At 29.8% G+C, this 14,372-nt stretch overlaps 1 long non-coding RNA gene across 4 annotated transcripts; it reads right to left on the reverse strand.

The window, feature by feature from the left end:
* Window positions 1-5,441: 5,441 nt before the first annotated feature.
* On the reverse strand, window positions 5,442-7,715 carry LOC112639924. 4 transcript variants are annotated; one of them, XR_003123745.1, is made up of 5 exons: window positions 7,606-7,715; window positions 7,174-7,513; window positions 6,800-7,025; window positions 6,539-6,724; window positions 5,442-5,458 (listed from the first exon to the last, which is right to left on the reverse strand). It is a non-coding gene; the product is annotated as an uncharacterized LOC112639924 (long non-coding RNA). The 4 variants fall into 4 exon arrangements; XR_003123746.1 differs by lacking the exon at window positions 5,442-5,458 and adding an exon at window positions 5,851-5,868; XR_003123744.1 differs by lacking the exon at window positions 5,442-5,458 and adding an exon at window positions 6,149-6,168.
* Between the last annotated feature and the right edge of the window lie 6,657 nt (window positions 7,716-14,372).

Here is a 14,372-nt window from a genome sequence, read left to right on the forward strand (position 1 = left end):
ATGCACACGATATCATCAACGCGAACGCGCGACACTTTATTCGGCATTCCCGATATTCGCTCGCATCCGATAATCATCATCAAGGGCGCAAATAACACGACGCGACTTCGCTCCATCTTCGCGATCGCGCTATCACTGAACTGTGAAAAATAGCTGTCGCGCACTTTCACCGACATATTATGAAAGTCGCGCGATCATCCTTGGACACTTTCGACGCTCTTTCACTCGCGATATTCGTTTAAAAACGGTTAAAAGACGCGAAAAATGCGAACGTACGACGATCCGTGTAACTGCGTGATGACTCCGAGTCACGTATGACGTAGCAATGACGCGTATGACGTAGCAGTCACGCGCTAACATGGCGGCCGAACCAGTGCGCAGAAACGAATGCGCACTGGTTCGGCCGCCATGTTAGCGCGTGATCGCTACGTCATACGCGTCATACGTGAATTGGAGTCACACGCAGTTACACGGATCGTCGTACGTCCGCATTTTTCGCGTCTTTTAACCATTTTTAAACGAATATCGCGAGTGAAAGAGCGTCGAAAGTGTCCAAGGATGATCGCGCGACTTTCATAATATGTCGGTGAAAGTGCGCGACAGCTATTTTTCACAGTTCAGTGATAGCGCGATCGCGAAGATAGAGCGAAGTCGCGTCGTGTTATTTGCGCCCTTGATGATGATTATCGGATGCGAGCGAATATCGGGAGTGCCGAATAAAGTGTCGCGCGTTCGCGTTGATGATATCGTGTGCATCAAGATCGGAATGGGACGTCCCGAGGCGAGTGAGCGGAGCCTGTGGAACAGCCGGTGAACGGTGAGTAGATGTGATTTATCATATTTGCGTGACAATTCGTGCTCATTCGACGCTTATACAGCATCGCGATATCCCGAATTACGTTCGAACAAATCGGCGCCGCATCATAATTCGATGCGATGCCGTGCAATTCAAATAAAGTCGATCGCGTGAAGATGGTTAGGCTAGAAGCGATTTCAAATTTATTTTATATACGCGCAGTGCTGCACAGCCTATCTCGTAGAGCTGCCAACTGTTAAACGATAAATTTTTTCAATCTAACCTAACCTAACCTAACCTCTCAGTGCTTTGGATGTCGAATGTAAACACAAGCGTATGCTGCCTGGATTTTATCATGCTTTAAAAAATAATATTTAATTATTTCATTAGTGTATTACATTTTATTACGTAGTATATTAATCGTATTAAATGTGCGACGTACAGTTTTATACATTTTAATGAGAAGCATATAATATAATTGGTTAGGTTAGATTAAATTAAAACAAGCTGCTGTGATTCATTTAACGTAATAGGATTAATTTGACGAATGTGCAGCTGTTGAAGTTACATGATATTTGTGGACACATTTTTAAAGTAATCATGAGTGTCTTATCTCATCTTGATTATATGAAATTAAAATATAAAATATTTATGTATTCCACATTAACATTATTCATTACAAGTACTATATTACTTTTCTTATATCTCAATCATATTTCATCGATGAAGCTTTTCATATATCGCAGACAATATGATACTGTTTGTGGAATTTTACACAGGTAATACATGGCACAAAAATAATTTGTTCTAAAGTATTGTGCGCATTTCTCAAAAATAAATCAAATTAAATTATTTTCAGAATCCAAAAATCGCTACATTGCCAGGATTGTATCTTATTATAACTGCGATATTATCACCTTTTAATATGTGTGCGCAGTATTACATACATAAAATATATAAATTTATTTGAAACGTATGGAAATCTCTGTCTTATTTATAATATTTATAATATTATAAAAGAAAATTGCAACTCTAATGAAACAGAGCGGTGAAGTAATTGGTTGATACTTATGCTGGTCTACAATATTTACCCTTTTTTCACCATTAGACTGGTGCTTTTTTTATTATACAGATGTTATCTGTAAATATAGTACTCGTAATGTTGTTTCTGTATTACTGTAAGCACACAAAAATGATAGCATTTGCAAGTAATTATGTTATACTTATATATCATAAGAAAGAGAAAATAAAATTAAAGTTGAATACTGAATGTGCTCTAAAGTAAATCTCATCTAAATAAATAAATGCATAAATGTGCGCCTCACATTCCTCATGAAAAAAATACATAATATTAATCTTTATGTATTATTATTTTTAGATTTGTTTTTTATTCTTTTAAATTCTCTAGATGCACTTTTCTTCTCTCTTTCTTTCCAACTACTAAATATAGATCTATCATTTTTAATATAGATCTGTCATTTTTAGTGTACATTATTGCAGTAAGTGGAATAAAGAGCAAATCTTTTGGCACATTTAAAATGTACAGGAAAGTCAGTTTTATCTGATGCGTTTTTTTCAATAGAAATATCTGAAAAAATTCATACGTCTTTTTTAATCTTAGTCTTTCTAAATAAAAATTAGAATAATAAATTTGCAAAATAATTTGTTTTAATATATTTTTAGTGCAAACATATGAAGCAAAGTGCTCAAGGTGCATCACTATGAAAACATCGATAGAATAAAAAATAGATCGTATACAAAAAAATTAAAATGTTTACACTACATATTTGATATAGCATTTAATCGATATGTGCAGTAATACGGTAAAATCTAATTTTCTCTCGAATTTTTTCACGAAATTTAAACTACTAAAAAAATATCAAATATTCAAATTGTTCAATAGTCTTGTGAAAGAAGCAGTTCTCGCTTAAAGAATCTTTAGAAAAAAAAAATAAAAAAATTCTAAAGAAAAAAAGGACAAGAAATTTTAAATCTCACATGGATATTTAATTTTATACTAATATTTTTAATGTAACATTTCATTTATAAAGATTTTATTTTGTGAAACGTTTATACATAAAAGTACAATAATTATACAGCTTCTTTAATCTATTGTTTCATCTTCGCATGGTTTTCGTTTAAATAATAAAATATTTGTGCCTCTGGATATTTTTCTCTGGAAGCTTTATGCAATGTGTGTAACTTAAATCTGTTAACGTACAAGTATTAGAGTAACGGAATAAGTATATGTAATTTGATTAAAAACACGTGTTTTACATGAACTTTTAATTACATATTTTGTTATGTTACAAATAAAAAAATCATGCTTGCGCGACGCGATTCTAACAATTTACCGACATGCACAAAATGATGACTTTACCGGCAGTCGAAGTATCTGGACTACCTAATTCTGGCGTTTAACGCGAATGCAGATGGCGATACTAAACAAAGAAAGATGGCTGCATGAGTGAAACGTGAGGCGCGAAATATTGCATTTCGTATATCGTTCTTTGCGAAAAAAATGTGTGAAAGTATTGTACGTATTCGCGATTAACAGTTCGGTATTGATGAATACTAATCAACGCAAGTATAATTTGTCGTGCATTGGATATCTTTTCAAACTCTGTATATGAATCGCTCTCAGTCTTTTAAAATGCAAAACTAAATATTATAAGATTTGACTTTGGAAAAGCGCGATAAAACAACGAATCATTCGTAATTCATATCATTAGCATAATATACTATGAATTTTCTACGTTATATATTGAATCGAAATTGCGCGAAAGAGGAAAAAAAGAACAAGCCTATGAATAGACATTTCCATCCTTTACTAAAAGAAAAAGAAATTAAAAATATATCTCAATTTTTTTTCTATTTCTTCGGGCAAGTCTACATATATGACCAATATGATTAATTGATTCCATCTTTATATATTTATCATTATGTGCTATTAATTAAAGCCGTAGACAATATTCAGAAATCAAAGTTGCGCGCAGGAATGGCCATACGCAGAAACGAATGCGCACTGGTTCGGCCGCCATGTTGGCGCGTGACTTCTCGTCACTGCTACGTCACTGCTACGTCAAACGCGTCATACGGCCGCCATGTTGGCGCGTGAATCGGAGTCATACGCAGTTACACGGATCGTCGTACGTCCGCATTTTTCGCATCTTTTAACCGTTTTTAAATGAATATCGCGAGTGAACGAGCGTCGAGAGTGTCGAAGAATGATCGCGCGACTTTTATAGTGTGTCGATGGAAACGCGCGACAGCGATTTTTAACGATATTCAGTGATGGCGTCATTGCGAAGATGGAGCGAAGTTGCGTCGCGTTATTCGCGCCCTTGATGATGATTATCGGATGCGAGCGAATATCGGGAGTGCCGAATAAAGTGTCGCGCGTTCGCGTTGATGATATCGTGTGGATTTGTGTGCATCAAGATCGGAATAGGACGTTCCGAGGCGAGCGAACTGTCCCGAGGAGGAGCGGCTTGTGGAACAGCCGGTGAGTAGATTTGATTTATCATATTTGCGTGATAATTTGTGCTCATTCGACGCTTATACAGCATCGCGATGTCCCGAATTACATTCGGACAAATCGGCATCATAATTCGATTCGGTGCAATTCAAATAAAGTCGATCGCGTGAAGATGGTTATGCTAGAAGCGATTTCAAATTTATTTTGTACGCGCGCGCAGTGCTGCACAGCCTATCTCGTAGGGCTGCAAACTGTTAAACGATAAATTTGTTTGATCTAACCTAACCTAACCTAACCTAATCTTTCAGTGTCTTTGGATATCGAATGTAAACAAAAGCGTATGCTCCCTGGATTTTATCATGCTTTCAAAAATAATATTTAATTATTTCATTAGTGTATTACATTTTATTACGTAGTATATTAATCGTATTAAATGTGCGACGTATAGTTTTACACATTTTAATGAGGAGCATATAATATAATTGGTTAGGTTAGATTAAATTAAAACAAGCTGCTGTGATTCATTTAACGTAATAGGATTAATTTGACGAATGTGCAGCTATTGAAGTTACATGATATTTGTGGACACATTTTTAAAGTAATCATGAGTGTCTTATCTCATCTCGATTACATGAAATTAAAATATAAAATATTTATGTATTCCACATTAACGTTATTCATTACAAGTACTATATTACTTTTCTTATATCTCAATCATATTTCATCGATGAAGCTTTTCATATATCGTAGACAATATGATACTGTGTGTGGAATTTTACACAGGTAATACATGGCATAAAATTAATTTGTTCTCAAGTATTGTGCGCATTTCTCAAAAATAAATCAAATTAAATTATTTTAAGTAGGATCCAAAAATCACTACATTGCCAGGATCGTATCTTATTATAACTGCGATATTATCACCTTTTAATATGTGTGCGCAGTATTACATACATAAAATATATAAATTTATTTGAAACATACAGAAATCTTTATCTTATTTATAATATTTATGATATAAAAGAAAATTGCAACTCTAATGAAACAGAGCAGTGGAATAATTGGTTGATACTTATGCTGGTCTACAATATTTATCCTTTTTTCATCATTAGATTTTTGGTGCTTTTTTTTATTATGCAAATGTTATCTGTAAATATAGTACTTGTAATGTTGCTTCTGTATCACTGTAAGCACACAAAAATGATAGCATTTGCAGGTAATTATGTTATACTTATATATCATAAGAAAGAGAAAATAAAATTAAAGTTGAATACTGAATGTGCTCTAAAGTAAATCTCATCTAAATAAATAAATGCATAAATGTGCGCCCCACATTCCTCATGAAAAAAATACATAATATTAATTTTTATGTATTATTATATTTTTAGATTTTTATTCTTTTAAATTCTCTAGATGCACTTTTCATTTCTCCTCTCTTTCTTTCCAACTACTAAATATAGATCTATCATTTTTAATATAGATCTGTCATTTTTAGTGTACATTATTGCAGTAAATGGAATAAAGAGCAAATCTTTTGGCACATTTAAAATGTACAGGATAATTTTATCTGATGCATTTTTTTCAATAGAAATATCTGAAAAAAATCCATACGTTTTTTTTAATCTTAGTCTTTCTAAATAAAAATTAGAATAATAAATTTGCAAAATAATTTGCTTTAATATATTTTTATTGCAAACATATGAAGCAAAAGTGCTCAAGGTGCATCACTATGAAAACATCGATAGAATAAAAAATAGATCGCATACAAAAAAATTAAAATATTTACATTACATATTTGATATATCTGCAAATATTTCCATTATTTTGAGATTGATTTGTTTCATGATATATTGCAATAATTAAAATATGATTTCTGATATAATCTGCCATGAGACTGCAGAGAAAGCCAGCTTTAATTCTTTATTTTGTTCAATATTTTTAATAATATAATAATTAAATTAAAGTTCTATGAAAATATGCTTGAAATACTAAATGAAAAAGATTGTTTGTTATGTACAACTTTATACAGTTTAGGTAAACAAAAAATTATTGTTAATAATATATATATATAAATTGATAATTAAATAAAACAATTAATTAATTAATCGACACAATCTACGTTTTTTTTTAGCTTTATGTCTAACATATATATATATATATATATATATATATATGTATATATATTTTTATAAATAAAAAATGTTTCGTTCTAATATAAATTAAATAAAAAGTATAATATGCCTTTAAATACTTTATATTCACACCTATTGCAATAAACCAACCAAAGAATGCTTTTACATTCCTCCTTGTACTTTGGCATACATATCCTTTATGCCAATTGTCTCGCAACATGCTTTTATCGCATGATGACAAACAAGCCCATTATCCTTCATGAATTTTCTTTACAAATATTTTTATATTCTCAAAGTGTGTAAAAAAATCATGTAACACTGAAAAATATAAAGTGATATTAAAAGAGAAGAAATAACTTTTATATTATATAGTATTGACAAGTATTTTCTTACTAGTGTGTTCCTTATATGTAGGAATATACATTAATCTTTGACCAGCCCTATTTTTAACCGTCTTTAGGGATGCTTTGGCTTTTGATAACGCAAATCCAGCGCGCTAATCCATTTCCATTTCCAGTTACTATAAATGAACTGATTCTAGTCTTACGTGCTAAATTACTGGTCATACAAGTTATCATTTTGTTTTCCAAAATCCAGGTTTCAAAACTTTCAAATGTATCTGCAGAAAACAAAGATATTAATTATATAAAATTCTAATATTTAGAACTGAAACATCAAAAAAAAAATTGAAAATAGACATCGTATCACATGATTTTTGTATGTGTGTGATTTAACCATTATAATCCAATAATAGCATAAATATTAACCTTTTCCAATAAGATCTGATTCAATGCTTCTGCCATCCATTGTAACACTCGTCCAACCACATTCCAATGGCGATAATTTTATTTGCATTGATCTGGTCTGACTTTGTGGTAATTCCATTTTTGCTTTCTTTCAAGATTTACAAGCAGTTTTTGCTGTTGAATTAATTCTTTTCCTCTAAACACAGGAGTGTTTAGACCAGGAAATTGTATCGGAATTTTTCCCATGCCAATAATTTGCTCCTTATTTAGGTCTCTCTTTTCACTACTCTTCTTGCTGTACCTCTGCATCTTCCTGCATTATTGATACTTGTCACATCTTTTCATAATTCATCTTCAGGTCCTATAGAACAAAAGCACAGTGAAATACAAACTATTTTCTACTGTAAATATAAACTATTATCAAAATGCTATATCCATAAAAGTTCTACTTACTATTCGCAAAGAACATAGAGTTTCTCACATTATTTAATAAAGTGACTATTTTTAATAAATGTGAATGACTGACAAGCAATAAATTAAACAATATTAAACAATAATATATACCTGAAAAAAATTTCATAATTTTATTAGAATTAAATTGATAAATTAATTTTAAATACATATTATATGTTAATTACATATAATGATTTAGAGACAATGATATATTTCATTTGTGTTACCATTGTTTACAGATTGAACATTTTTATCAAATTATTTACAACTCTACAAATATGTAGCATACGACAAGCCATTTTGAAAATCTATAAAACAAACAACAAAATTGTTCATAGTTTTCACTCTGTTTTGTCATAGTCTGCTTTTGTCATAATCTGCTTTTAGGCGATCTCTGAAAGCAATGCATCCTATAAACAAAAAAATATAAATATGAACTACGTAGTCAAATCTACAAATGTTTTCAATGGGTAACATAATTTCGGATTGTATTCCATGCCACTTTGTGATCTCTCTCTCTCTCTCTCTATCTATCTATCTATCTATCTATCTATCAAGTATAATTATTATAATATATTACTCGATATTATATTATATTATATATTAATCACTCATTATCTATCACCACCATCGCCATTATTATATGTAATTTAATATATACTACCGTTTAATTAAAAAAATATTTGCCTCAATTAATTTCAATCAGAAAGAAGAATAAGAAACATCATAGATCACTTGGGTAATTCCTAAAGGCAATACGCCCTCTGAAATAAAAACGTGGACATGAACTACGAAGCTAAATAATGAATGTTTTCAGTAGGTAACATTATTTTGGAATGTTCCGTTGTTAACACAAGTATCGATAATGCAAAACGCTAAATTTTTAATACAAATCTAAAGTTTTGGGTGGTCTTTCCCTCTCTGTATTAATAATATAATTAATTATTAGTATATTCCTTGATACAATATATTAATCACACATCATCCATCATCACCATCGCCACCGCCATTTTTACGTGATCTTTATCACAACGGTTCATCATTGAAAATAAATTATAATACAAAAAATATTCTAGTTTATTTTTAAATATTATTTTTAAATATTAAATAATATAAGTATTAAAATTAAAATAAAAAATTGGCTCAAATAATAATAATTAAAAATTAACTAAACAATTGATAACTAAGAACCAATAAAAAGCGCGATAACTGGAGCACAAGAAAAATCCTTTCTCTTTTAATTATTAATATATTTTAAATTATTAGTATATTTCAAATTACTCGTCACAATACATACAATAAATACGAACGTTTATCTTTTAATCTACCTTCAACGTGACATTAATATTATTACACATTGAAAATATTAGACAATGACATATGAAAAATTATATAAATCAGATGCAGATAGCATTTGTAATATCTGCATGCCGATTATGAAACGATTTATATAATTTCATATTTATTCATATTTATATAATTTTATATGTTATTGTCTAATATTTTTTAATGAGTAATATAATGATACGCCGTTAAATTTTTTTTCTAGATGCGATCGCGATCAACACCGAAAATTATTTATTATAACTATATGATTAATTAACTTTTATAAATAACACATAATTAATATCTATATACAAATTGCGACAAAAATTCTCTATCGCATTTAATCGTAATTTATTCATTTAATCAACTAAGAATTATAGTAACAGAAATCTAAAATAATAAATTATTATTTCGATATGAAATCGATTTTTACGAGCAGAAATTATTTCTTTAGTATTTATAGATATTTATAGAATACAATATATCTGCGATGCTTTATTTTTCAATCATTGAAATATTTTGAATTGTGAGAACGCACAATAAAATAATTGAATCATGAATCTAAACATAATGAAAGACTCCATACATCAATCTTTTAATAAATAATCCTATAATTAAAAAATCTATGTAATCTAAAATACTGTTATATACTTAAATATATTCCATATATACATATATGTATATATTAAAATACGTAAAATATTTCGATGACGAACAAACAATAACCGACCTTGGTGCCGTAATAGCGCGCTAATGTTTATATGCTATAGTCTTGTAAAATGTTTCGATAAAAAAATAATAACACGGTCTTTCGGACTAACTTTTTCGGTTCTATTATTATTCGCGCGTCGACACTCAAAGAGTAAAGTAGTGGTATACAAGACGCTCCGTTAAATCCTTTTCTAGGCGCGATCGCGATCAATATCGAAAAATTATTTGCTGTATTTATTATATTATATTATATATAATATAAAATATAATATAATATAATACAATATATTTCGATATGACGAACGAACAATAACACGGCGTTTCTTGACGTAAACAATAGCGCGCTAGTCATACGGTCTTAGTATCATTCACAAAGCGACACTCAAGCAGTAAAGATCGTAGTGCGAAATATGTCGTATATTCTTATATGTTTATATGCCATAGTCTTGAAAAATGTTTCGGTACAAAAATAATAATAACACGGTCTTTGGATTAATTTGTTCGGTTCTATTATCATTCGCGCAATGACACTCAAAGAGTAAAGTAGTAGTACAAGACGCTCCGTTAAATTCTTTTCTAGACGCGATCGCGATCAATATCGAAAAATTATTTGCTGTATTAAAATATGTAAAATATAATATAATATAATATAATATAATATAATATGATATAATATAATAAAAATACGTATTGTTTACGCCAAGATTGATATTATTATCTGTTTGTCATCGAAATATCCTACGTACGTTAACATATTTATATTACCTTATATTGTAATATAAAATATAATACAATATATTTCGATATGACGAACGAACAATAACACGGCATTCGATTTTGACGTAAACAATAGCGCGCTAGTCGTACAACGTATGGCCTTCGTATCATTCATAAAGCGATACTCGAGCAATAAAGATCGTAGCGCGAAATACGTCGTATATTCATAATTAATTATTAATTAAACGATTATTGTATCATGACTTTCAATTATATTAAACTTTCGACTATAATCGTATTAATATACATGTATTGCATATATATATCAATAATGAAAACAACAAATTCATTACGCGTAATAATTAGTTTTACAAAATGAATTATTTTGAGTTTTATAAAGAAGATTTATAATTATGTATCTATTAATTATATATTATATTATATATAAAATTATATATAATATAACCCTCCCACGGGGTACACCTTGTCGCGGTGGGAGGGCTTAGTACTTGGATGGTGCCTTGAAGTTTATTTTAAATTTTTTAATTTAGAATAAATCTCAAGGAGCCTGAAGAGGAAGCTAAGTACCCTTTCGCGTCGTCGGTGCCGTCAACGTGTCGCGGACGGTGGCGTCTCGTTACCGCGTTTTCGCGTTTAGCTTTTTCGCGTCATCGCGTTATCGCGTTTTCGCGTTGGACTTTGTCGCAATCCCACTTTCACAAGTGAAACGGGATTTTCGCTCGTACCGAAACCGGGAGTGCCGTTTAAAGTATATATATATTAAATATATACATCGCGCGACAAAACAGAAAATTTTTAATCGTATCGAATAGTGCGGGAGTGCCGTTCAGTATCGCGCGTAAAAGTGCGAAAATAGCGATATAAAAATATCGCACGTGAATGCGGGAGTGCCGCTAAAAGTATCGAGCGATTAAACTGAGAGGAGGAGGAGGCCTAGGAGAGGCATCGAGCTTCGGCAGAGCAACCGTCTGGTAAATAGTTTATTTATTTGCAATATATATATATATATATATATATATATATATATAAATTAAATATTGAATATATTTATTATAATTTAAATTAAGCAATTAATCGTAATTTGATTTTTTATTCATATGATTTAAATACGAATTTTAAAGAAAAAGATTTTTATATAAAATTTATAATCTTGTAAAGGTTTTATAAAGTTATTCAAGAATTATTATTAATATTTTATTTTAACGTCTTATTTTATTTTAGTAATATTTTATTTTATTAATCTGCTATTATTATATGCGTCGGATATAAAATTCAATGCATACAATAATTTTTAAAATATTAATTATTTTGAACATTATTACAATTTAGATCTTCTATTTGTATGTTATAGATCGACGCAACAACCTAGATGATCTGAGAGGAGGAGCAGGCCTAGGAGAGGCATCCTGCACCAGCGGAACAACCTGATGGTGAATATTATTATTTATATTAATTGTATATAAATGAATTAATTAATTTATTAATTTGATTCATGTGAATGATTTAAACAAGAAAAAATTGGGAAAATTTTTGTAATATTTCTTTCTATATAATTCTTTCTAAAGGTTCTACTTGAAAAAATTAATTAATTATAAAATTATTTTATATTTATATATCTATTTATAATTGCGCACATCAGACATAAAATTCAATGAATCCAATAATAAATTTCTTAAAATATTAATTATTTTAAACATTGATGTAATTTGCATTTTATATTTGTATGTTACAGATAACATAGCTTCAATATCAATTCCGCTGTTGCGCATCAGTGCCGGTAAGTGACAACCTTTTATTTTGAAGCAAAGGATTTATAAATGCATGAAGAAATCCATTGCTTCTAACTCTCCGTTGGCGGGACAATACGCGAGTAAAAATTAAAGTGAAAAAGTAAAGGAAAAATATTTTTAATAAAGATAGATGATATTTTTATTGCAATTGTATGATGGACATACATGAAATATTCTAAAATTCTATTATATATCGGTCTCTATAAAAAACAATTTTATAAAAATATAGGCTTTTAATCGATAAATATTTAATCTATAAAATAGAGATATTTCTAACCAATCTGCCAACCGAGAGTTAAAATGCATGCTTTTTATCTTTTATGCATGATTGAATTTATAACTTGCAATTTTTGACGACTGAATAACGTGCGTTAAAGAAACGATTATAATATTGCATGATCGTTTTTAAAACAAATAATCGTCAGAATGAATGGCCAGAAGTGGAGATAACTGGCCTGAAAAATACATGGTCAATATTGGCCAAAAGATGTGTTGCGCAGTTAAGGCTCTTTAAATTTTATCGCGAATTTCCGATTAGGGCTCCCCAAATTGCACCTTATCGCGAATTTTTGCTGGTGTAAGCCAGCAAGTAAGGCGGCTAGGGCTGTTAGGACTGCTAGGACTGTTAGGGATGTTAGGGCTGTTAGGTTTGTTAGGGCTATTAGGGAATATAACAATTAAATTTATTTTCAGAGAAAAAAAACAAATATTATTAAAAAAAGAAATATATATATATATATATATATATATATATATATATATATTGCGTCGTCGACTTTTCGTCGTCGGTGCCGTCAACGTGTCGCGGACGGCGGCCTCTCGTTACCGCGTTTTCGCGTTTAGCTTTTTCGCGTCATCGCGTTATCGCGTTTTCGCGTTGGACTTTCTCGCAATCCCACTTTCACAAGTGAAACGGGATTTTCGCTCGTACCGAAACCGGGAGTGCCGTTTAAAGTATATATATATTAAATATATACATCGCGCGACAAAACAGAAAATTTTTAATCGTATCGAATAGTGCGGGAGTGCCGTGCAGTATCGCGCGTAAAATAACGAAAATAGCGATATAAAAATATTGCTCGTGAGTGCGGGAGTGCCGAAAAGTATCGCGCATTTAAGACTGAGAGGAGGAGGAGGCCTAGGAGAGGCATCGGGCTCCGGCAGAGCAACCTTCTGGTAAATAATTTCTTTATTTGTAATTATATATTAAATATTAAATATATTTATTATAATTTAAATTAAACAATTAATCGTGTAATTTGATTTCTTATTTATATGATTTAAATAAGAAAGAATTAAAGATAAAGATTTTTAAATAAAAGCTATAATCTTGTAAAAATATAAGCTTTTATAAAATTAGTGAAGATAGAGAATTATTAATAAATGTTCTGTTTTTTTTTATTTTATTAATTTGAATTATTTAATTAGAATTTAATTAGAATTTAATTAGAATTATTTTATTAATTTGATTATTATTATACATATCATATATATATATATATATATATATATATATATATATATATTATATCTCATATATGTATATATATTATATCGAATATAATTCAATGCATACAATAATAATTTTTTGAAATATTAATTATTTTAAACTCCGCTACAATTTGAATCTTCTCTTTATATGTTATAGATCGACGAAGCAACCCTGATGATCTGAGAGGAGGAGCAGGCCTAGGAGAGGCATCCTGCACCAGCGGAACAACCTGATGGTATTATTATTGTATATTATTTATTATAAATTGCATTAGTTTGCTTCACTTATTCAAATGATTTAAACAAGAGAGATTGAAAGAAAAAGATTTTATATAAATGCTATAAAAAAAGTTTCTATTTAAAAAGTAGTTTTTTTACAATTTATAAAATTATTCCATATTTATATACTTGTTTATTATTGCTCGTATCGAATATAAAAATCGTTGCGTACAATAATAATTGAATATAATAAAAAAAAAGATATATATAATATATATATATATATATATATATATAAAATAAAATATTAATCATTTTAAACACTGCTAATTTGAATTTTATATTTGTATGTTATAGACAACGTAGCTTCGAAATCGACTCCGCTGTTGCGCATCAGTGTCGGTGAGTCAAAAACTTTTATTTAATTTTAAGGTAACGTATTTGTGGAGTTTGTAGATGTAGATTGTAGATATAGATTGTAGATTATAGGTT

Source organism: Camponotus floridanus, unplaced genomic scaffold (genome assembly GCF_003227725.1).
Source record: "Camponotus floridanus strain SB8 unplaced genomic scaffold, Cflo_v7.5 scaffold119, whole genome shotgun sequence".
NCBI lineage: Eukaryota > Metazoa > Arthropoda > Insecta > Hymenoptera > Formicidae > Camponotus > Camponotus floridanus.